The sequence below is a fragment of the Podarcis raffonei genome, chromosome 11 (genome assembly GCF_027172205.1).
Source record: "Podarcis raffonei isolate rPodRaf1 chromosome 11, rPodRaf1.pri, whole genome shotgun sequence".
In the NCBI taxonomy this organism is placed as follows: Eukaryota; Metazoa; Chordata; class Lepidosauria; order Squamata; family Lacertidae; genus Podarcis; species Podarcis raffonei.
Window position 1 is genome coordinate 12,220,717 of NC_070612.1, and position 26,606 is coordinate 12,247,322.

Sequence of the window (26,606 nt, forward strand, 5' to 3'; positions counted from 1 at the left end):
TTATGTATTATGATTTACTTAATGCCCTAAAAAAGCACTTTGTGAGCCCACTTCCTGGCGTGTGATCAGCCTATCTACTTTATTTGTTGAGAAGGTTGTATAAATATAGATATAGGGGTGTGTGTGAATGTGTGTGTGTGTGTGTGTGTGTGTGTGTGTGTATGAGACAGGGAGCTTATAATTCAAGCTGCCTTGATCGATGAACATAAAATGAGCCCACGGGACTTTCTATCAAATATCGTACGTAGCATAAGGCAATTATTTTAAAGTAAATCTATAGACTTGCACTTTGCCAACTCTTAAATCGGCAAGACTTGCCTGACTGTAAATAATTTTAATTGGTTTAGGCGGGAAACAAACAATCACAGGAAGTCCTTGCACACTCCCTGAAAGTGATGGTGGCAGAAAGCATCCAACAGTCAGAGTCTCTTGGCTGGTTGAGACTGGGGGCCAAAGTACATGTGTGAATCCTAAGAATGCGCTTGGCCTATTTGCATGTAAAGATGGGCCTTGGGGAATGGCCAAAGCTCAGAGGTACAAAATCTGCCTGGCCTGGGAAAGGCCATTGGTTCAATCCCTGGCATCTCCAGGTCTTCAGGTTGGGCTGGGACAGTCTCTCATCTGAAATTCTGGAGAGCCCATGCCAGTCAGTGCAGACCTTGATAGACTAATGGTCTGACTTCTCTCTCTCTCTCTCTCTCTCTCTCTCTCTCTCTGTCTCTCTCTCTGTATGTGTGCGTGTGTGCATGTGTGTGTTGATACTGGAGCTCAGCTGGGAGAGTTGGGGCCAGACTATACAAGGCCCTCAGGTCAAAAAGGCTGCAAGATGGAATGCTTCTTTCCAACATTCCAGCCAGCCACACATATTCTATTCCTGAATACTCCATTTCATTTCTTCCAGGTTCTGTGAGTGCTGAGCTTACTTAGTCCTCTTTGAGTTATTTTGTGCTCCCTACTTTTTTCTCTCTCTTATTTTTTGGTAGTTGTCCAGGCTGCCCAAACCTCTTCATACCCCACTCTTGTGCAGTGTTTTGGGTACATGAGGATCCTCACTCAAATAATTGTGTTGCCATTAGTACATGGGATAGAGTGAATATATTGAGGATTCTCGGCCCCTCCCAGGAAGTGCTCAGAGGCCCACAGGCCCCTTCCCTAAGTGGGTAATTTGAATATCAAAGTCATCGGAAAGGTTACCAGCAGTCTGTAAGATGAAGGGAAGGGATTATGGTGCTAATGAGGCAGATCAGCACCAATGAGAAAATAATAATCATCTTGTAATTAGAGCATCCTCTTTCAGTCTAAACATTGACCATAAATAACTAGCTCCTTCTTCATTATTTGGTTAAAGGGATACATAATTGATTATTCCCTAATATGGCTGATGGGGACACACACTGGAGGGTGGAGGGGGGAAGGGTTTTATTTTTAACAGCTGAAATTACACAATTAGTTTCTTCGCTAATGTACTGTATTTTATTTAGAGCACAGATCTTTCCATAGAATATATACCCTTGAGCTAGCTTGTGAAACCACTTTCCACAGATTGTAAGTTGCACTGAGCCATTTGCTTTTGTTAGGGAAGAATTTATATACTAATTAAAAGCTGCCACTTCCCATGTGGACATGGTAGTCGGGTGTTTTCTTGGGTCATTTGGGAATGATTTCTTTATTATGGGTGAGATCCAACGAAGTTTGGGTGGGCGTGTGGAGGAGAAGAGAACCCATAAATCCCATTGTCCAAGCAGATTTTCCTTGCGCAAGTGGGTAGACATCACTGGACGTTGCTTTAGGTGTAGATTAAATCTGTACAGTAATAGATCAAATATATCTTACTATGTTTTATATATATATATATATATATATATATATAAACATTTTATTAATTTTTCAAAAATAACTACAAAAAGCATCATCAATAAATTTTTAAACCATATTTTTTGCTTGACTTCCCTCCCCTCCCCTCTTGGTTCCATTGTTTAACACTCGTTCACATACTCTTATTATTTCAGTTTTAAACCTTCATCATCTCATTACAAGTGACTTTTAAAAGTTATTCTAATGTAAGAACTATACACAAAGCTTAAAAGCTATGCATTAAACAATTGTCCCTTTTTTAAAGTTCAAAGTCCTCTTTCCTCCTTGGTTTCAAGTTAACTGATTAGTCCTGCATACTTCAATAGTTTATTTTGTTGATCTTTATCTTCTTTGATGGAGGTTTCTTCATTCTGTACGAGCTGGTTAGTCTTAACCTGGCATCCACACTTAAGTATTGGAAGAAAGTATTTTGTTCAATAAGTCCAACAGAACCTGTACATCTCAATATCGTAACTTCAGTTTTTTTAAACAATCATTTTCCACATTCCTTTCCAATCTTTGTATGTCTTCTCCCAGGCCTTTTTAATGATTTTGCATTGCCACCTCACATATAATAACCTTTTATTGCCCTCCCTTCCTGTTTCTTCTCTATCACAGTTAAGGCCTCTCAAATCATTTCTCTGTGTTTTAATGAATCGGCATGAAATATGAAAGATGGCATTTCGGTTTAAAAAACAGCTCCTTCTGTGAAGGAGGTCCAAGTCTCTGGTCACCATAAGCTTCCTCTGAGACATATTTGCACAGTTTTAATCATGCACTTTCCCCTCCCCACAGGGTATCTCCAGTGCCCAGAGCTGTGTAACTGACCCACTCACAGTTCTCTGCTTTAGTCCTCCCTCCCTTAAATTCTGCCTCTTCTCGGCTTTCTTCACCGCCTTTGTGACTGAAGTAAAGTTTCCCCATAGCTCTGTCACTGCTGGTGGCTGCTGCTGCACTGACTTATGCTTCAAAGAACACAATAGCATGAGAACATGAGAAGATTCCTGGTGGGATCAGACCAGTGGCTCATCTCAGCATCTTGTTCAAGCACCTTGAAACCCCCAAGTAGAAACTGAGTGCAATAACACTCTCCACTCCATTGGCACTATCTATGGGGTGGGTCATCTTTCAGGGGCCATGGGAGCCAGGGCCACTCAATGCTTTCAAGGAGGGCGCCACCCATTCCACTGTGTTCCTCAAAAAGATGTGCCAGCGAGAAGCATCTTCACATTGGTGCATCCTCTCCCAGGGATGCAGTGAAGGGATGCAGGGATGCACTGTTGGTGGTGGGAAGGTGATGGTGGTGGTGGACCAAGTTGGCCTGGCTGGGTTGGGGGTGGTGGTCTGAGTGTGATATCATACATGTGTGACCCCCACAATGTTGGGGGCAACTCGGCACACCTGCTCCCCTCCTGCAGTTTCCAGCAACTGGCATTCAGAAGCATTACTGTGTCTAAGTGGGGAGCATAGCCATCATTGATACTAGTCATTGCTAGCCTTATCCTCCATCATGCCCATTGCTTGATAAGCAAGCAGGAGCTGAGTTAGCAAATTTAGTCCACTCTTGCAGCCACACCCAGCCGGATATGACCCCAGAGGTGGAGCAAGCCGATTGGGCAGCTGGGGCAGCGCGCATGCCCTGACAGCTGCCCTTGGGGCAGGGCGAGCTGGGGCGGGATGCTCTGCGGAGCCTCTGAGGTGTCTGCTTGCCTCCTCCCACTCAGCTGCCCTACAAGTGAGGGGGAGGCAACAGGTGAACTGTTTGTGAAGTGAAGGACATGAAGCAGGAGTTGATAATGCAGGCGAGCTGTGCACAGGTGAGCTGCAAGCAAGCTGCCAGCCAGCTCTGTGGAGGCTCTTTTTATTGACACAATATGCAAACCCAGGCAGATACATTTTGGGCTGTGACCTTTACACATCTTCCAGCCCCGAGATCGTGGGGCGGTACAAAGTTATTTTGGCACCTGTTTCCACTGCGTCATTTTCCCCTTGCACAGTGTATGACGAAGGAGACAAAGGTCTCAGAGACAAAGGTCACAGACAGGACACCGCAGACTACTGAGACCGCAAAAGGTTAGACAGAGGGCAAGATGTTCAGACAGCTGTGGCTTTATCTGTGAGGGGGAGTGTACCCCGCACCCCAAGGTCATGCGTGCAGGCAGCTGAGGCTGCCTGTGGGCGGGGAGTGTGCTCCGCACCCAGCAATCATTCCTACAGTTTGGGGCAGCGCGGAGCCTGCAGACGCTCAAACCACAGGGTCACTCCTAGGAGAGACGCATGGCTTGGGAGTGCTGCAGGCCCCACAGTGAGTGCCGCCTGGCATTTTGTTACCCCCCTCAGTGGTGACACACGGGGCAGACCGCCCCCACCGCATGCCCCTTCCTCCGCTCCATGTGACCCAGCTGTGTTTTTGCTCTGTCGTGATGGATATAGCAAGCAAACAGCAGGCAGGCTTGTAGCTGGCTACCTCCCGACAACGCCATTCAAAGCCACTTGCGCACAGTTCTGCCATGTAAAAGGTAAAGGGACCCCTGATCATTAGGTCCAGTTGTGACCGATTCTGGGGTTGCGGCACTCATCTCGCTTTATTGGCCGAGGGAGCCGGCATGCAGCTTCCAGGTCATGTGGCCAGCATGACTAAGCCGCTCAGGCGAACCAGAGCAGCACATGGAAATGCCGTTTACCTTCCCACCGGAGCGGTACCTATTTATCTACTTGTACTTTGACGTGCTTTCGAACTGCTAGGTTGGCAGGAGCAGGGACCGAGCAACGGGAGCTCACCCCGTCACAGGGATTCAAACTGCCGACCTTCTGATCAGCAAGTCCTAGGCTCTGCGCCGTAGCTCTGTACAATTAAGTCCCTCCATCAAAATCTATGAGATTTGCTTCAGGGGGGAGGCATGGAGATAAATGTCTGCGGTGGGAGTCTGTATTTTGTTGGCTTATTTATTTGGGCATTTATATCTTGCCTCTTCTTCGAAAACAATCAAACTCCAGGTGGTTTACAAGTGCAAATATCAATCACTAAAATTAAAGTTGAAAAGAAGCCTAAGAGCACAAAACAAACGGCAGGAGGGAAGCCATAAAAGAAAGAATCAAACTTAAAACTTAACTACATAAAAAGCGCATTAAAGTGAAATATATTCTGCGTGTTACAGTCCTGAAACTGAAATGGCATGTGGGTTATTAAAACACACAGTGCATGGCAAAATTGTGAAATACGCTCCTAAAAAGCTTGGGAGTCTTTAAAAGAAGATTAGAGAAATTCATAGCAGATATGGCTATATCATTGGCTACTAGCCATGATAGCAGTCTTCTACCTCCACTGTCAGAGGCAGTACAGTGGTACCTTGGAAGTTGAACAGAATCCATTCCGAAAGTCCATTCAACTTCCAAAATGTTCAGAAACCAAGGTGTGACTTCCAATTGGCTGCAGGAAGCTTCTGCAGCCAATCAGAAGCCACAGATGTCGTGTCAGATATTCGGGTTCCAAAGAAAGTTCGCAAACTGGAACACTCACTTCCAGGTTTGCAGCATTTACGAGCCAAAATGTGTGACTCGCAAGGCATTCAGGATCCAGGGTACGACTGGAAACCACAAATTGGGAGAGTGCTGTTGCACTCAGTTCCTGCTTGACAGCTTCCCATGTGCATCTGGTTGGCCACAGGATGCTAGAATAGATGAGCTTTTTACCTGATCCAGCAGGGCTATTCTCTTCCTTGCCTCCATGGTCTTTTTGTTTTTCTGCTTCTCTCACTGCTCTGCCATAGTTTAATAAACTATGGACTCTGCACAGATATCTCATTCTCTTTGCAGTCACCAAATTATTTATATATATATATATATATATATATATATATATATATATATATATATCAGGAAGAGTGTGTTGTTGTTGTTAATTAAATTTATATACAGCCCTTCATCATAAGATCTTGGGATGGTTCACAGAATAAAAGACAAGATGCAAGAGAAAAACACAAGTCAATAATTAAAACCAAACAGCACTCTGGGCGGCTTCCAACAAAGATTAAAAATACATCAAAATGGCACACATTAAAAACTTCCCTGAACAGGGCTGCCTTCAGATGTGTTCTAAATGTCAGGTAGTTGTTTATCTCTTTGACATCTGGTGGGAGGGTGTTCTACAGGGCAGGCACCACTACAGAGAAGGCCCTCTGCCTGGTTCCCTGTAGCTTTGCTTGTCATAGTAAGGGAACCGCCAGAAGGCCCTTGGCGCTGGACCTCAGCGTCCAGGCAGAACGATGGGGGTGGAGACACTCCTTCAGGTATACTGGACTGAGGCCATTTAAAAGGCCAAAGGCCTGGTTGAAGAGGAACCTTTTTCACCCGCCACCTAAAATATATATATAACAAAGGTGTCAGGCAAACCTCCCTGTGGAGAGCATTCCACAAATGGGTATCTGCTACAGAGGAGGCCCCTTCTCTTGTTGCCACCCTTTGGACCTCATGAGGATGTGGCACACCAAGAAAGGCCTCAGATGATGAATGCGGAGTCCAGGATGGTTGATATGTGGAGAGGCGGTCCTTGAGGTATTGAGGTCCTGATCTGTTTTAAGTCTTTATAGGTCAAAACTTTGAATTGGGCCCAGAAGCTTATTGGCAGTCAGTGCAGAGTTATCTTACCTCATAAAATAATGACATGGAATTTTATTAGAAATGGGAGTCCCACACTGGTTATCCCCATTAGAGATTATGGGAGTTAAGAAAATTAATATGAGAAATAATTGGATTACTTATGGAGATTTGGTGGTAAAAGAAGATGGGAAATGGAGACTGAAACCATATGAGCAAGTAAAAGAACATGTATCTGATTGGCTGCACTACTATCAGATAAGTAATATGTTTAAAAAGGATATGAAAGAAAGAGGGTATAAAGAAAAAGACTCGAAATTCCAAACAGAAATTGTTAACAACGATTGTAAGATAATTTCAAAAATGTACAAAATTCTATTGGAATGGCACACGATGGATGAGGAAGTTAAAGCAGTAATGATTCATTGGGCCAGAGATTTAGGGTATAGCATAGATTTGGAAGATTGGCAAAAAATATGGAACGAAAACTTGAAGTTTACAGCATGCACTACGCTCAAAGAGAACACCATGAAGATGGTATATAGATGGTATATGACCCCAGCTAAATTAGCAAAAATGTATAAAATTTGTAATAAATGTTGGAAATGCGGGGAGAAGGAGGGTACATTTATACATATGTGGTGGGAGTGCAAAAAAGTGAAGGGATTCTGGGAATCGATTTATAATGAGTTAAAGAAAATGCTGAAATACAGCTTTGTAAAGAAACCAGAGACCTTCCTATTGGGAATAACTAAAAATGATATAAATAGGAGGGATTGTAAACTCTTCCAATACGCAATAACAGCTGCGAGAATATTGCTGGCCCAAAGGTGGAAGCAGGAGGAACTTCCAAATATGGAAGAATGGAGAGAAAAATTAACAAACTTTGCAGAACTTGACAAATTAACTGGGAAAATCAGACTTCAGAGAGATCATAAGTTTTTAGAGGACTGGGCAAAATTTAGAGATTATTTGAAAACTGTATGTGAGGAAAATACAACGCTAGTGTGTTTCAAAGAAGCTTTGTGAAAAAAATAAGGAATATTGCAAAAATGTGAAAGAGGATGGAAAAATATATTAAAATGGTGATACTATAAATAAGGAATGTGTAGATAGGAATTTAAGTATGGATGATTGTCAGAGGAGTCGAGGGAGGTCCAATAAGTTAAAATATGTGATGTCTAAAATTGTAAGACTGGAGATATTATGGAAAAATTTCTTTTTTCTTATAATAAATATTAATATAAAAAGGAAAAAAAAAGACATGGAATTCACTGGGACAATGCAGTCTACTGTAACCCATCGTTAGCTACTGATTTTTTTTTTTTAAGCTAAATGTGAAGTCAGACATGGTGCACTATAAAATATTCATGTGACTTATTGACGCTGAAGGCTGTGGCTGATTTATTTGAGATGTTTGTGGTGAAGCATAACAACGATACAGCCTAAACACTAGCAGGGTGTTGAATTTTTAAGAGACTTAAACTTTGGAATCCATAGTCATTATTCTCCCTCCTGCTCACCTCCTCATGAAATAATACTAATGGATAAAACGAGTAAACTTTGTTGGACTGGATTATATGTTCTAATTAGCAATGATAAAAAGCTAAAGGTACCCCTGCCCGTATGGGCCAGTCGTGACCGACTCTGGGGTTGCGTACTCATCTCGCTTAAGAGGCCGGGAGCCAGCACTGTCCAAAGACACTTCCGGGTCATGTGGCCAGCGTGACGAAGCTGCTCTGGTGAGCCAGCACCAGCGCAGCGCACGGAAACGCTGTTACCTTCCCGCTATAAAGCGGTACCTATTTATCTACTTGCACTTAGGGGTGCTTTCAAACTGCTAGGTGGGCAGGAGCTGGGACCGAACGACAGGAGCTCACCCCGCCGCGGGGATTTGAACTGCCGACCATACGATCAGCAAGTCCTAGGCACTGAGGTTTTACCCACAGCGCCACCCGCGTCCCCCATTAGCAATGATACTGTTGACCTAATAAATTACTGTATTTTTCTGTGTTTTAGATTAAAAAATAGGTTTAAAATTGGGGCTTGTCTTATACATGGGTAGTGCTGAGGGGGTGTTTTCTTAATCTGGAGTCCCCCAAAATACATGGGGGCGTCTTATACATGGAAAAATACGGAATGTAGCATAGGGTCATAGAGTTGAGATAATCTAACCCAACCACCTGCTGATGTAAAAAAATATATGCTTCCTTTCTCTTGTGGTTTAAATTTATAGGTTCAGGTTCTGCGCTCTCAAGCTGGGTCACCAAGTTGGCATCCATGTGGCTTTGGGTCAATTGTGCACTTGAAAAACTTTCCTGGTGCCCACAGAGCATCTCAGCTCCTTCCCACCTTTAGACATGTGGCGGTTAGATTTTTACATTTTCTTTCTCTTGAAAAGTACATAGACCTGGAGGTGGAAGTTGGAAGGGCATATATCTTCCTTACTTCCTCTTCCACCTTTATGTACTTTTCAAAGTTCCAATAAGCATAATCGTGTTGATATTTATATTTCTAAGCCACCTCTCATTCTGTATGATCACAGGGTACTGTACAAGTAGTAAGAAAATCTATCACATCATGAAATTATTCCTGAACTATTGAAGTCAAGCCATCCTGAATGAATCAACTACTGTGAATCAGGGGTGGAGAAATTAGTATATTTGTGGGGTTTTTTACAGTCTTAAATTGATATTGTTATTCCTACACCAGTGCTTCTAAATACAAGTTGCTGGAAACTGCAGATGGGGAGAATGCTCTTCTGATTAGGTCCTGCTTGTGGTCTTCTTATGAACATCTAGATGGCCACTGTGAGAACAGGATGCTGGACTAGGTGGCCCACTGTCCCTTCTTACATTCTTAATTTCAAAAATGTTCCACTGACTTTTTGTCAGAGGAAATAAGGCCCAGTTTGGCTGACGCTAAAGGAGTTTGATGCAAACTTTGCTTGTGAACTGAGCAACTTACAGCTATTTCATTGCCATCCAACTCCTGATGCATAACACCCGAAGGATTGTTCTTACATTTAAAATAAAAAAATAAAAAATGGTTTTGATATATAGCCCCTTCTGCCAAAATCACCTCATTCAAGTCAGTGGACAGAGCTATTTCACTTAGTGAAGTATGACTCTCTCCCTGGATATATCCAGTCAGGAAAAAAATAACTCACTCTCCCCTTGTGTTTTGTAGGCAATTGGTCTGAAAATTGCAGACATGAGAGAGATACCTTTAGGTGTGAAATCTGATTTTGGGGTGGGAAGAACTAAGAGATATTTTCTTCCCAAGTAAAATAATTTTCTCTGCTTACAAACTTGATACATAAGTCACAAAGGTGTTCTCTGTCCACCCTCCTAATCCTAGGCTGTTCCTTAAATTAAAAACATACGTTTCAGATTTGCAACGCTGCTCACACTCTCCCCCCCCCCACTCCCGGTCTTTTCCTTATATGCTAGGCTTAGAGACATAGTTTTGTTTTTTGCAGATAATTGTCTGCAACATTTTTTTTTTAAATGGCTGGATCACTGACACACCACAAACTGCTTCAGAAGTTCTTGCTTTGATTTGTGCAGCCTCACAAAGATCTGCTTCAACCTTAATTCCTCTGAAGGAACTCCATCTAAGCTGATAGTAGACTAAGAGTCCAGGGAACTGCTGCCAGCTAGCGGAAACAAAACTGGGCTAGATAGAGAAATTATCTGAGAGAGCCAGTGTGGTGTAGTGGTTAAGAGCAGTACATTCGTAACCTGGGGAACCGGGTTCGCGTCTCCGCTCCTCCACATGCAGCTGCTGGGTGACCTTGGGCTAGTCACACTTCTCTGAAGTCTCTTAGCCTCACTCACCTCACAGAGTGTTTGTTGTGGGGGAGGAAGGGAAAGGAGAATGTTAGCCGCTTTGAGACTCCTTAGGGTAGTGATAAAGCGGGATATCAAATCCAAACTACTACTACTACTACTACTACTACTCTTCTTCTTCTTCTTCTTCTTCTTCTTCTTCTTCTTCTTCTTCTTCTTCTTCTCTAGCTTGTTGCTATATTCACTGGTCAACTGATGTTCCCAGAAATGGGAATGCAAGTCACATCCTCCACTGCCAGAGCAGAGCTGAGAATATAATGTTTTTAGAAATTTGAAGGTCATATGACAGAGGCATCATTCCTTACAGTGGGCCCACACTCATTCCACTGTTGCCTTTCTTGGCAACTTATCTATGTGGGTTATGATAGCAAAAGCCCGTTTGGCCAGAGAGTACTGCAGAATGAAAGATCTGAGAGTTATAGGTTATATGATATTGCCTTCAACCCTCTTAAAATTTATTGTGTGTTGGCTTAAAAGTTCAGCTGCCTTCACTTTTCTGGTTGTAGTAGTGTTGATATGTAGGTGAACTCTGAGCACAAGGTGTATAACCTCAAAGAATCTAATGCATTATTTCCTGAGAGGGCATACCACAAAGTTTGGCCCACAGAAAGATGACTCCCTCTGTTGCAAAGCATTTGTAGATAATGCAGCAGCCAGACTTATGATCCCAGCACTTGTGCTTGAGCATAACTGATATCTGCGAACATGACTCAAGGCATCATAAAGAAGAAGGATGTTTTTACAAAATTCATCAATTAGATAACAGGCCTAGGAAGCCTCTCCAAAGATTAACCAGATTAAGGAAATGTTAATTAACAGACCTTAGAATTGATCATCATTAGGGGAATAGCTCATGTTGTGCTCTCCATAGCACGCCAGTTATTGCAATGTGTCAAATCATGGCCAGGTTCATAATTTGGGTGAATAATGGCGAAAGGATGCCAGCCCAGAGCCTTATAGCTACAGGAAATAATACTCAGAAATGCTTGGATGACAGTTAGCATCGAGTGGGAACTGCAACAAAATGTGGCTGTGAATCATCTGCTGCTAATCAGGTTCTTGCTCTTGTTTCAGATTCCAGCCAATTATGTCCTTTTTCAAGATACTATAATCTCTAAGTGACTGATAGAGGGGCATTTTACTCCCCTCTTTCCAGCTGACACAAAGGGACGTGGGTGGCGCTGGGGGTTAAACCACAGAGCCTAGGACTTGCCGATCAGAAGGTTGGCAGTTCAAATCAGTTCAGTCTTAATCTGCACACAACACCCCCACCCCATCACATTATTTCAGCCTTGGTACTCATCTAGTAGGACGCGGGTGGCGCTGTGGTCTAAACCACTGAGCCTCTTGGGCTTGCCGATCGGAAGGTCGGCAGTTCGAATCCCCACAACGGGGTGAGCTCCCATTGCTTGGTCCCTGCTCCTGCCAACCTAGCAGTTCAAAAGCACGTCAAAGTGCAAGTAGATCAATAGGTACCGCTCCGGCGGGAAGCTAAACGTCGTTTCCGTGCACTGCTCTGGTTCACCAGAAGCGGCTTAGTCATGCTGGCCACATGACCCGGAAGCTGTACGCCGGCTCCCTCAGCCAATAAAGTGAGATGAGCACCGCAACCCCAGAGCCTTCCATGACTGGACTTAACGGTCAGGGGTCCCTTTACCTTTCCAGCTAACACACCTCAATAGTTGCTGAGGAAGTGGAACCCTTGTTGTGATTTTACCTCTCCTCATTTTTTAAAAAAGAATTGTGCTGCAAATCTTGGGGTTCCCCCAAGCATGCTGAAAGCCCCCCTTGTTTCTCAGTGACCAGTCCTTTAGGCACCTTCCACCTCGGTTTGTTTCTTAGAGAGAGCAATGTAGGTTGGTGAAAGGTTGTTTGGACACCTTCCATTCCTATAAATAACCATCATTGGATATCTTTTTTTCCAAATACAATTGGATTCTTCAGGAGCTTAGGTCAGAGTTCAAAGAGCACATGCTCAATCTCCCATGCTCAACCTCTGGCATCCCCAATTAAAAAGATCTCAGGTAGCATTTGATCTGTGAAAGACCTCTCTTTCTCCAAGACCCTGCGGGGTCTTTGTAGGTCAAAAGTTGATAGTCCTGGGCTAGAGGAACCCATAGTTTGACTCAGTGCAGGTTGGCTTCATGTATTCATAGTACTTTTCTTCCTTGACTCTGTCCATTTCTAGGGATATTAGAAATATCTGCATTTTAAAAAATGAAGTGAAATACCCACTTTTACTGCTGCAGATAATTGGTCCCACAGTGGGGCGCTTATGGTGATAATTCAGATATGAGTTTATTTATATCATTAGCATTCCTTTTTATGCCAAATGTGATGTGCAGCAGTAACCCAGTGTGTTTGCCAGGTCTATCTGCATACCTGCTTCTGAACTTTGACTCAGCTCTGGGTGACACTGTTGACCTACAACAGATCCTACATCTTTGGGCCTTCCAGATATTGGGACTTTGGGCCTTCCAGATGTTGCTGAACTACAGCTCCCATCATTCCTGGCTATTGGCAATGTTTGCTGGGGCTGGTGGAGATCAACAACATCTGGAGGATCCCCACAAGCATTATTCCACCCCTGTTCTTCCAGATGTGTCTGCTGACCTTGCAGATGTGGCAGGGAGCATGCGCATGATGGTGAGGCACATAATCAGCAGTACAGGAGTAAGCCAGTGAGACTGCACCTTTGTGCAGTGTGGGTGGGGATCATAGCCAAGTAGGGCACATCAGCGCACCAGAATATTTGAGCAGCAGCAAAGGCTAACTGCCACCACCCACTGCACCAATCAGTGACCTCCACCTGGAGTCTGGGCTTAGTCTGGAGGAACATTAGGCTGCAACCACCACCCAAATATTTCACCCCAAGCGCAGCTATGTGCCCCTAAAAAACAAAACTTCCAAGGACCACGTGGAACTGTGAATTGACTGAACTAGTTCCATTTTGGAGGGAGTGAACTGGAACTAATTCCTTTTTAAAATGAACTTTCATAGCACTTGTATAGAACTGCATATTCATTGACTCTATCTTGGGGGTCCCCCCTCCCTTTTTTAGCATTCTAATGTCTCATTCCCTCTCTTTCCTTCCCCAACCAACTAAACCTGCCCAGAGTATATAGCAGCATTACAGCATAGCGCCATGTGCCTTGTAGATCCTTGAAATCCATGAGTTGAATACAGTGGTACCTCGGGTTATGAACTTAATTTGTTCCAGAAGTCCGTTCTTAACCTGAAACCATTCTTAACCTGAGGTGCGCTGTCACTAATGGGGCCACCTGCTGCTGCCGCTCTGCTGCCACACGATTTCCGTTCTCATCCTGGGGCAAAGTTCTCAACCCGAGGTACTACTTCTGGGTTAGCGAAGTTTGTAACCTGAAGTGTCTGTAACCCAAGGTGTTTGTAACCCAAGGTACGATCCTAGTGTTAAGTCAGGGTTCCATTAGTGCAAGGATTCCAGCTTGCAGCCCCTCTCCCTTCATGCACCCCCTAAATCCCTCAGTGTTCCTGAACAGATTTGGGGGTGGTGTGGGGCACATGCAGGGAGGGCGGTGGGAGAAGGGAGAAGTCTCATTGTGCTTGCAGTAATCCTTGCACCAATGGGGTGAATTAGCCGAATACTAACTCATGTGTTTAAGATATCTCTGTGCTAGATTATGACCAATACATGTGTGTGTGTGTGTGTGTGTGTGTGTGTGTGTGTGTGTTATTACTGTATCATTACTACTAGAAGTAAAAAGGTAAAGGGACCCCTGACCGTTAGGTCCAGTCGTGACCGATTCTGGGGTTGCAGTGCTCATCTCACTTTATTGGCCGAGGGAGCCAGCATACAGCTTCCGGGTTGTGGCCAGCATGACTAAGCCACTTCTGGCGAACCAGAGCAGCGCACAGAAAGGCCGTTTACCTTCCTGCCAGAGTGGTACCTATTTATCTACTTGCATTTTGACGTGCTTTCGAACTGCTAGGTTAGCAGGAGCAGGGACGGAGCAACGGGAGCTCACCGGGGATTTGAACCGCTGACCTTCCAATCGGGAAGCCCTAGGCTCAGTGGTTTAGACCACAGCGCCACACACGTCCCACTACTAGAAGTAGTAAGCAGCTAAATTTCATCATTGTTACTAGATTTCCAGAGTTCTGGCGTCTCAAAGGCAACAGCTATTTTTGCCAGAGCACTTGGATCAGAGAACACAATGAATAAGCCAACATAAAACTGACTGTGGAACTGTCCAGTTCACAACAGACAATTCTTTTGCTTGCAGCATAAATATTCAGCCAGAAAGAAACACATTTGATTTTTACCGGTCATGCTGACTGACACCCAGCAAGTAAACAAGCAACAGAAAAGCTGAGAAAATTTGGGGTTTTTAGATATCCCTTTGGTTTCAGTAAACCAATCCAAATGCGAGGGTGATATAAAGTCTAGCTCCAGGGTAAGAGAACTTGTCTGGCTTACAGAAAATAAGAGACTTAACAAGAAATGGCAAAAAAGTTATTTTTCTTTGGGTTTCTTTAAATATAGTTTTGTTGTGATTTTCTTTTCTTTTTTTTGACAGTGGTTTAATAGCAAATACCTCAACAAGGGAAGAGTAAAGACTAACCAACCTACAAGGTTGTGAGAAATGAGGAATATTTTTTTTTTTTACTAATGGGTGCAAAATCAGGTCACCTTAAACAGGGATAGCCAATATAGTGCTCCCTAGAGACTCACATCAGCCACAGATATCATGGACAATAAAGGGTGATAGGTGTTGTAGTTCAGAGTTAATGTGGTATAATGGTTAAAGTATCAGTCTGGTGTGCCAGCCCCTAAGTTTGCCCCTGACAGCAATTGAGATTGTGTCCTAGTTCAATGCTAATACTAGGAACCTAAGAAGCTGCTTAATGGTGTGTCCAAACATATGTCCATATAGCATAGCTGTCAACGTTTCCCTTTTTTAAAGGGAAATTCCCTTATTCTGAATAGGATTCCTCGCAAGAAAAGGGAAAAGTTGACAGCTATGCCATATAGCTCATTACTTGGTGTCATTCAACTAAGTCTTATTCAGAGTAGTCTCATCAAGACTGAATGAATATGACAAAGTTAGGTCCATTGCTTTCAATGGGCCCATAATGAGTAAAGAATAAATACCACTCATTATCTGCACTTCAGAGGGGTCTCTACCAAGGATTGAACCTTGGACTGTGTGCAGACAGAGCCTACAATCTAGCCACGAGCTATAGCCTTAGACAGCCAAAACAGGGCCCAGGTTCTTAGTAATCCTAATTCAGGCATTTAGCCCAACAATAGTTCTTTTCTTGCAATAAAATCTAAAAATCAGAAATCAGCTATTACATGCAAGCTGCATAAAAAGAGCAACTCCAGTCTTTATCTGCTATTTAATTCATTTGATGAAGTGGAGTGAACTCCAGCATATGAAAGCTTATGGTGTAATAAATTTTGTTCTTTAAACCACTGCTGTTTTTGTGCGAGACTAACATGGTTACCCACCTTATTTATCTATTACGCCACATTGCTAGAAAGAGTTCTATTTTGTTTTTATCTTCCTCCTTTCTTTGAGACACCGTTAGCTATGCAAATCATTTATTTTACCCCTGGGTTCTCCTATTTTCCTTCCAATTACATTCTTGATTTTTATTATATGTCACCCCCTGGAAGATATACAGGATTATACCCATCAATGGTTTGATTCAGAGCATATCCATTGAAACTTATAGGCTTAAAGTACTTGTGTCCATTAATTCCAATGGGTCTACTCTTGAGTGGAAGTTAGCTGCAAACAACTCTTTTGTCTTTCTATTTTTTATAACAAATCAACAACAACCTTACACCATTTTTAAAATTTTTAAATAACCCAAACAAATCTACTTTAAGAAGATGATGACCCTTAATGCAGGATCAAGGTTTCTTCATAAAATATGAGAATCCTGAACGTAATTTAGGCAATTTATGCTGCAAACTTATACATCAGGGATGGGAATCTTGCAACTCTCCAGATGTTTTTGGACAACTCCCATCAGACTTCAGCCAGCATGGTCAATGGTCAGATATTATGGGAAATGGAGTCCAATAACATTTGGAAGACCCAGGTTCTGCACCCCTCTTGTGTACTCTTACTGAGGAGTAAGTATCTTTGAACTCAATGAGGCTTACTTCCAAGGAGACATATATTGGGTTACACTGTTAGTTCCCATATTACTCTTTTAGGCATTTTATATTGCATTGTGCTTGCGATGGTTGTGAAACTAAGAGCACATGCCTGGATATTAAAGCGTGAGGCAAGGAGGTGGAAAGCAAGGGACGATGTCTCCCAACTTTGTAATTACCTGCTTCAGAATACAAATTTGCTTAGCTTGTAATGCTGAAGTGTATTACGAATCAAACATAATTCCCTTCAGAAAAATTCTCCAGTGATGCTTGTAATTGCTGACCCAGTTCCAAATCAAACTGAGAGGAGTTTACCCGTCACCGAAAGAACAGGGTGAGGAAGAGTTGATGTGAGAAGGAGAGAGACAGATGGAAACATGCCAGAGAGACACACACATAAAAAAGGTGGCAGAATACAAAGGGGAGAGATTCTCTCATGTTTTGTTGATGTCTCTCATGCTGGGGTGGGAAGTGGGGAGTGAGGGCAGTGCTCAGTTTAAAGAAGAAGAAAAAGCAACACGGCCAGAGCTTGTCTGTCCAGGCTTTCTCTTTGCAAGGGGGAAAATAATTCTATCAAACTGGGATCTCTTTTCTCTACTTACGCAAACTCCGCAGATGCTCAAAGGAGATGTCATTATTTTTCATAATAAACAGAGCTGATCCCTGATACTAAAATTATTTACTGAATTTCAGCTTTGGCACAAATGAAGTGGTGCAGAACGGAAGGTGGTCTGCACAAGAACTTGCCAGCCAAAACGTTTGGTTGCAGTTCTTGAGTTTCATTATAGGAAACTCTGAGGGACTACGTAGAGAGGTGTGATGGACTCTTGGCAAGGTACCAAGTCATGCGTTTTTGCTTTGTTTCTTGGTACACAACTCATCTGTGCCAAGCCAGTCAAGGGCTGTATCTCTGGCTGTGCATCACAGACAGAAGCGAAGGCGGTTTTAGGGTGCTGCGACCGGTGTGGTCACTGCCCTACATGGGGCACTCAAAAAATGCTGTGGAATGGAACAAGAGAGGCAGGGGAGGGGTGCACGCTGAACTTCAGCATCACAAAGGGCACTGCTGAGATCTGAAAGCCCAAAGTTATCCACTGACAGAAGGTCCCATATTCAATCCTTGGCAACTTCAGCTAGGGCTGGGAGAGGTTCCTGTGCATAATCCTGCAGAGCCACTGCCAGACAGCATAAACAGTTCTGAGCTAGATGCAGCAATGTTTTCACTCAGTATAAGGTAGTTTCTCTGTTGCTAAATTGCTGCAACTAGGGGCAGGAGGGCATTTGGCCCACGACCTCAAGCAGAAAGTGGAGCTTACTAAGGGTTGCCATGTGCCCTCTTTTTCCAGGGCACGTTCTCTTTTTCCAGGGTAAAATTTGAGACAAATTGCATATACTGTATTTGCTTTGAATGCCGTTGTAGAGTCCTCTTTTTTTGCTCTTCAAAATATGGCAACCCTAGTACAGTTAGACACTCACTAAGTTTTTGGCAGTTGATAAGTTTCACAAATATGTCTGTGTGTGTATGTGTGGATTGGATCAAATTGTGACACACACTCTCATCTGAGATCTGCAAATTTAAGCAAATAAGACACGTGATTTGGAAAAAGCCATACTTTTTTTGTGAACTGATAGAGATTTTGTCATATGCACAGCATTGACAGTGACATTGCATGAAAGTGAGACTTTCTTCAGTAATTAGTGCACATCACAGAAATAGCTGGAAAAGCATTTGTTAAAGAAATGTATTCAAATTACATCTCACTCTTGCTATTTGACACCTTATTTTGTTTTCACGTTTCATTTGTTCACCAAGTGTGTTTATTAGGGCTAAGGGCCTCAAACATGGAACTAGGTTGGGCCTCCACAGAACTCTGAGAGAGCTAGAGAGAAATGAAATTCACCTTCCGTTTAAAGGTGAACCAATTTGATTCACTCTTTCCAAAATAATATGCAGATCGAAACACAGCCATCCTTCAAAATGCACACTTCTCTGATTTTTTAAATGTTCCAGCCAAGGAACATGCACAAAAATCCATATACTAAAATGTGTATAAAAATGCTTGATGCTTGTGAAAATAACATCCAAAAGTGCTTTCTATTAGGGAAAGTTGGTTTCCAAAAATGTGTATATAAGACAAAAATACATAGGAAAAAATGTGTTTGTTATGAGATCTTTTCACAAAAATGTTGTCGAATTTTCATGAGGACTCCCCCATTGTTGAGTAAGAGTCATCCCCTTGACAAGTTCCAATCACACCCTTGGAAAGAGGCATTGTGGGCTGCCGCTTATACCTCCCAGGACTCTTATTAACAGGGAATATTGGCACTCGGTTCTGCTGGTCCTGCCAGCTCCAGAGATAATTAACACCCCCAATGATGTCTTTCAAAACTCTGTTGACAGTTTGTCTCTGCCACTGTGATAGCTCCACAAAACAGCTTCCTGTTCCTATACTTAAGCTGGGGCATCCTCTCTGTGTCACCATAGGAACCATTCTTGTCTCTCACTGGCTAAGGTCCCCACACCCAATCCTTTGGGCCATTGCTTCAGCCCAGCAGCTAACAGCAATGATCCTCCAGATGAGCAACCTTCCTGACTCCCTTCCTCTTTATGAAGTTTCCCAGCTGTCATCAAATGCCCCAGGGGGTGGCCTGAAGGCTCATGAGACCACCAACTTGCTGAAGCTAAACCTACAGCCTCTCGATGGGAATTGCCATCTTCCCCAACCAGAGATGACTGCTGCTGTTGTGGCTGTTGTTGGGGACTGCCATCTTCCCCTCCCTCCTCTTGCTGCTGTTGTGGCTCTTGGCGGGGATTGCTATCTTCCCCACCCACCACTTCTTTTTTTAAAAACCATCTCTGGACCCTGCCAATATGGCCAACTATCGCCCAGTCTCAAATCTTCCATTCTTGGGCAAGGTGATTGAGCGGGTGGTTGCTGAACAACTCCAGGCATGCCTGGAGGATGCGGGCCACTTGGATCCCTTCCAGTCGGGATTCAGGCCTCATCATGGGACTGAAACTGCCTTGAGTCGAAACAGCAGGCCAAAGGTCAAAGATCTCCAGCAGGCCAAGGACCAAGGTGAAAGCTGTTTCCTGGTCCTGCTGGATCTCTCAGCGGCCTTTGACGCCATTGATCATGACATTCTTCTGGACCGTCTAAAGGAGTTGGGAGCTGGGGGCACTGTTATACATTCAGAAAGGTATTTCATAAACCTTCCTGCCAAGAAATGTTGCAAATCTGATTAAAATTCTGTGGTCTTCATCTTAACATTTCTGCAGGTATCTGAGCTGAACAGGGATCTCCATAATCAGCTTGCTTTAGGCAAAATACACTTGGTGGCTTTTTGTTGCACTATCAAACTATACAAATGATTTGCTTTTCAGGGAGATTTGTTTTGAGATTCCCATCCTCTATGCTTTCTGGTGTCACCTTTTTTACTTCTCTTGAAATGACAGTAATTTTCCCAGTGTTGTAAATGGCATGTGACTAAAGTATATTTCATTGCCTTTTGTCGAACAACTCAAACATCAGGTGAATTGTACTAACAAACCTGATAAAAATAAGACTCTGGTTATCACTCTCCCCTCCCCCCCGATGTGAAGTAGCTTCCTTAGCTTTCCATTATAAAAGCATTTCTTAGATGCATATGATTAACACCAATTTTCTCCCAGTAGGTTCTTCTAAATCAGAAATCTGAATTGCACAGATTTACTGGAAACTCTGCATCAATATTATTACTTCCACTGAGATTTTCCGCTTATAGTTTTTCAAAAGATGGGATTTGCAGACACAGAAACAGAGCCATTTAGACCATTGTTCTTAAAAATTTAGCCTGTCTGCACATTATATTTATTTAACTACTCATCCCCCCCATTATTCTTGGGTTTCTTTTTCTCAGGTTCTTTTTCTGTTGCTTCTGTATTGTATCCCACCAGGAATCAGAAGTGCCAATTCACACAATGTTCACATTTATTAGCAACACTAAACAGGATACAACACCAAATGTAAGGTACTTTCCTTGCAGCAGAACGACTAATCTTCTGCACCAATCTCAATGGGACACATCAATTTGTTTAATGGTGCACAAGAATGATAGGCTTTAGACTAGATACAATGAGAAATAATTCTTTGAAATTTCAAGACTGGAAGCAGCAAAAAGTGAGCTATTTAACTAAGAATTAGACTCAGTTGCGAGACAAACCATGTATAATATCGGTAAGAAAACACCATGTATAATCTTGGTAAGAATACACCAGGTTTGGGTAAAAAAAACCTGGTGGATGATAAAAAAAGAATGTCAGGTCTGAAAATGAATAGGAGCAGAAACACCCTTCATTCATATTATTAAACTTAGAAAAGGGACAACTAATGGCTGCTCTACAAAATAAGAACTTGAGAACTAGACCTATGCTGAAAAAAATACCTTGTTTCCACACCAACCTTTGTCCATCACTTAATGTGAAAAGCAATTGCATTTGAAAATTCTCAAAGCGAAGAGGGAATTTCAGTGAAATTCTCATGCAAATGGTCTGGTCCTTTGTTTTGCTTACTTTACTCTTGAGGTGACCTGGAATGTTGTGAGTGTCCTTTCTTTCATTCTGTAAATCAGCTGTCCAGGGGTCTGCACTCCACAGCCTTCCAAAGTGCCTGCACTTTGGTCAAAGCACAGGGAAAACTTGTGGATTTATCCATTGGATAAATCCTTTCCGTGGAGCTTTTTCATATCAGGAGTTCTGGCAGCCAGGGAGACTGCAGAGTGCTGGATAAAGGTTTACTGTAAAGAAAATGACATGTACCATTCTTTGCCACTTTGTAAACTCAAATTTGCCCCCAGGTAAAAACCCTGCTCCTAAAATAACAACAGCAACAGCAACAACACCCTGCACCAAATAAATACATTTGCAAGTGCATTGGAAGCTGCAGAGTGCTTAGGGGAATGCCTGTAGCTCTGCTGTAGAACACCAGCTTTGCAAAAGGTCCCAGGTTTAATATCCAGACAGCTGAAAGAGACTCATGTCTGAAATCTTGGAGAGCTGCTGTCAGTAAGGAATCCTGAGCTAGGTGGATCATTAGTTTGTCAGATTATAAGGCAGCTTCCCATAGTGTGACTCATTGATTGTTAGTGGGATCATTGACTGTTTGTGGGGGTGGGTGGGGAAAGTAAGGATCTGGCCCACCAACTAGATCCAGCCCACCCCCACCCCCATCTCTGACTGAGTTAGATACAATTCTCTAGCAATATAGCCAGCTCAATGACTGCTTCATTTGCTATTTGGAAGCCAATTCTCTTGGATCTGGGGTCCTCGTCTGGTAAGGAGTTGGAATCTTGGACCATTCACAGCTTCTGGCCAGGGTTGTGCTTCAGGTCTCATTGCCTGCACTGTCATGGCCAGTGAAATGGAAATTGCTGCAGTGGTTGTGGTCCAGAATAAAAATCAGTCATGTGAATGTGATCAGTTTTTGTTCACGTCATTGTTTCAAAGTCCACAAATGATAAGGAATTAATTACTTTCTTTTTACATGGTTTTGACATTTCCTTTACATAAAAATGAACGAAAGTTGCTTATACAGTTGGGTATGTTATTGTACTACCAACCTTACTGTATGCTTGTGAAACATGGACCACTTATAAATGCCATCTCCAACTTCTCGAAAGATTCCATCAACGGTGTCTCCGAAAAAAAATTATACATTATTTGGGAAGACAGGCGAACTAATACCAGTGTACTAGAAGAAGCAAAGATCACCAGTGTTGAAGCAATGATTCTTCAAGATCAACTTCGTTAGACTGGTCATGTTGTGCAGATGCCTGATTATTGTCTTCCAAAGCAACTACTCTATTCTGAACTTCAAAATGGAAAACGTAATGCTGGTGGTTGGTCAACAAAAGAGGTTTAAAGACTGTCTCAAGGCAAATCTAAAAAAAAATGTAATTTAAACACCAGCAATTGGGAAACACTTGCCTGCGAGCGCTCCAATTGCACCTTTACCAAAGGTGTCATGGGCTTTGAAGACCCTCAAACTCAGGACACAAGGGAGAAACATGCTAAGAGGAAGGCACGCTTGGCAAATTCACACTGTGTTCAACTCCCGTCAAGAAACCAATGTTCCTACTGTTGAAGGATGTGTGGATCCAGAATTGGCCTCCACAGTCACTTATGGACTCATTGTTAAAACCGTGTTTATGGAAGAAGATAATCTTACTCAGCTGCGAATGATCGCCAAGAAGATCAGTTACCCAAGTTATGGTTAAGTATTGGACAGTGAGATGAATAACATGGTGTTTGGTGGAAACTGAAGTGCAGCAGAATGGAAGTGGTGCTGATTCTGATGAATGCAGGCCAGAATGAAAATTGCTGCCTTCTTGAATCCCCATTGCGTTCCCCATCTCCTGAGTCCTCTTCCCAAAGTTTGAGCTTTGTCCCTGTGCCCCATGTCCTCAGTGCAGTACCCCCAACCCCCACATGTAAAGGTAAAGGGACCTCTGACCATTAGGTCCAGTCATGGCCGACTCTGGGGTTGCGGCGCTCATCTCACTTTATTGGCCGAGGGAGCCGGCGTACAGCTTCCGGGTCATGTGGCCAGCATGACTAAGCCGCTTCTGGCAGCTTAGAACCAGGGCAGCACATGGAAACACCGTTTACCTTCCCGCAAGAGTGGTACCTATTTATCTACTTGCACTTTGACATGCTTTCGAACTGCTAGGTTGGCAGTAGTTCCAGCCTAATATGGGTAAGAAAGAAAACTCAGGCAAAGCTCAAGGAGGAGTTGTGGAAGATTTGACTTTGCAACTTTGTTGTTGTTCGTTCCCTTTGGTATTATCTAAACCAAACTGAAGCAAATGGCTCCTTTCCATTACTTTGCTCCTCTGCCCTTCAGCTGTAGTACAAATTGAAAATGGAAGGAGGGAGGCAATGGGCGGGGAAACAGGTCCTTCCTTTCTGTTAAATAACCTTGCAGACTTTAATTTGAAACAAACAAAGCATTTTAAAGCACTGCTCCTTGGGGGATTGCACTGACTGTTACTAAATTGCTGAATATTTAACAGTCACACACATGCTCCAGACCCCAAGGTCTGTCCCCCAAATGATAAGCCCTTTTTTATTAAATGAACTTTAATTACTTAATAATTAGGCCTTCTGTAGGGGGAAGATGGGGATCTTGATAGGCTGCCAACCAAGCCGTAGGGCAAATCAGGCTTGTGTGCCATTTTCCGATTAGAATTTAAAAGCAGGTGTACTATTCTCCGAGACCCTGGTTAGGAGACAATCTTCCCTGAAGGGACAAAGACACAATGTGAAGTTGAGCTGTGGAAGACTTTGTCTTGACAGTTGCATCAATTAACAGAGCAAATGCTGCAGAAAAAAAATCAAAAAGGGGGGAGGAGGAGTTGGAGGATGAGGCTCGGATGAAGCATGAGCAAGTCAAATTTCTGGATTTTGCAATTCCAGAGCATGGAAGCTGCCTTTAGCCAAGTCAGAGAATTGGTCAGTTTAATTCAGTACTGTCTACACCAGGGAATGTGTGGCACTCCAGATGTTGCTGGACTATAGTACCCATCATCCCTGACCATTAACCATACTTTCTGGAGAAGATGGGAGTTGTAATCTAACAACATCTGGCGGCCAAAGGTTCTCAGTCCCTGGCAGTGGCTCTGCAGGGTTTTTGGTGGGACATATTCCTAGTCTTTCCTGAAGATGTCAGGAATTGAACTTTCTGCATGCAAAGCATGTGTTCTTTTCCTAAGCTTGAGACCCCCTCCAGTAACACCTGAAGGGAGACGTACAGTGGTACCTCGGGTTACAGATGCTTCAGGTTACAGACGCTTCAGGTTACAGACTCTGCTAACCCAGAAATAGTACCTTGGGTTAAGAACTTTGCTTCAGGATGAGAACAGAAATTGCACGGCGGCAGCAGGAGGCCCCATTAGCTAAAGTGGTACCTCAGGTTAAGAACAGTTTCAGGTTAAGAACGGACCTCCAGAATGAATTAAATTCTTAACCCGAGGTACCACTGTACATGTTTCTTCTACAGGGATTAGCACAAGCTTCAGATGTGAGGACTCTGTGGAGGGTTGCATGAGCTTCCTCTTCTGCACATCGCTCCAGAAGGACACAAAGAGCACACACGAGAAGTGGCCACCTACAATGGAGCACAGGCCCATCTAGTTTTATAGCACCCTGTTTTCCAATAATAGCTTATCAGATGCTTTTGAGAAGACCATAAGCAGGGTAGAAGGGCAACAGTCGTCTCCTGTTCCTTGCCTTATTACACAGAGGTATACCGGCTCTGAATATGGAAGCTGATTGCTATCCATATACCTGTATTTGAATATTGTAGTTCAGTAAAATAAAAGAGACACTTGTGTTAAGGTTTGCCAGAATGCCCCATTTCCTGACTTATATTTATTTAGTATTGCATTCCTCCAAGGGGCAAGGTGGCATACATAATTATCCCCTTTGAGCTACGTTATGCTGAGGGATTGTGACTGGCCCAAGGTCACCCAGTGAGCTTCATGACTGAGTGGAGATTGGAATCCTTTTCTCCTGGGTCCTTTCCCAACACTTTACACCACATTGGCTTTCCACTCCAGTCTTCAATACAGAGATCCTCTTGGCGAAATAGCTTTTGTGTTTGTTTTATTATATATCCTATGGTTTTGAAAACACACTTTTGATTGACAAAGTGTTGTCTTCCAAGACAAATAATACATGTGCAGATATCAAGTCTTGTATGGCATCAAAACAAACATGGAAAATCTTACATTACACATTCAGCTCACATCCACAGGGTATACTTCAATCTTAAGCATTAAGACAATTCTCCATAGTGGCTGCTGTGACAGAAGGGAGATTACTGTACTATTTTTAATAAATGATATAAATTGAGACCATACAGAGTCAAACCCATCTTTCTTTGTTACCCCTCTTGTCAAACTATTATTATGAATTAAGCGCTCCTTAAGTGCTATCTTCCACACATATTGGGTCCAGGTTTCTGTGGTGGAAGGTGGTGCTTTTCTAGTTAGAGACAATGGTTTGCCTCATTGCTGTCATGAGAAAGAAGTTCAACTCTTTATGCTTGACCATTGGATTGATAGATTTTTTTCATCAACATCAAGGCTAGCATGGGTTCGGGTACAAGATGTTTCCTTGTAATGGTGAATGGTAGTGGGGGAAAATGGGTCTAGAAATCTTTAAGCAATGTACACTCCCACCACATGTGGAGAAGCATGTCATTAAGCTTATGTCCTCTCCAGCATGAAGATGAGAAAGTGCAATTAACTCTTGAAAGGTATAGAAGTGTCCAGTGCCATCTTTAAAGAGACTTCTTGCAATTTAGCCAAGATGGTAACTCTGGAAGTGTATACTCTATACCAACAATGTCCAACTGGTCGACCGCGATTGACAGATTGACCGTTGGGGTGCTCCAGGTTGATCGTGTGAGTAAAAAAGTGATTGCCTGCTTTCTCATGAGCGATCGTGATGTTTCCCGTACCCTGTGCTATGCATTGTGAAAGTTTGTAATCACTGAGCCTGCTTCAGAGTGGTGGAAGGATGGAGGGCATTGGAGTGCCGGGCGATTGATTTTATGCAATCCCCCCTTACAAAAGCTCAACAACTATTGGCAATGACAATGGGTAGATCACTGTCACTTTTATTATACTGTGAGTAGATCACAGTCTCTATAGAGTTGGCGTGCCTGAGTCTATACTGACCAAAGTTAGCCTCCTGGTGTATATTGTACTCCTGGGTCAGAATCAAAGTATGCACTTCCAGAGCTAACACTAAATGCATTACTTTGGGTAAATGAGCCACCATAGATGCTAGTGGGCTGTGAAAATTTGTGTCTCAGGCTTTTTAGACTCGCATACCCATGTGCTATCTGAAACCAAAGGGGCACATTGGTTGTCAAATTTGATTTTTTTCCCTCCCAGCTTTCCTACCCCACTTCTACAATAATTACTTGGTAATTATGATTTTATGCAATCCCCCTTACAAAAGCTCAACAACTATGGGCAATGACAATGGGTAGATCACTGCCACTTTTATTATACTGTGAGTAGATCACAGTCTCTATAGAGTAGAATAATTACCTCCTCCTCCTTCTATGTAAAATCACTCATTAAAGTTATGGCATTGGTAGTTTTATTTT

The 26,606-nt window shown here is 43.0% G+C and overlaps 1 protein-coding gene across 4 annotated transcripts in view; it reads left to right on the forward strand.

Moving 5' to 3' along the window:
• Positions 1-26,606, forward strand: part of DCC (DCC netrin 1 receptor) — a 921,347-nt gene that overhangs the window by 419,269 nt on the left and 475,472 nt on the right. The gene's annotated exons all lie outside the window — the stretch shown is intronic.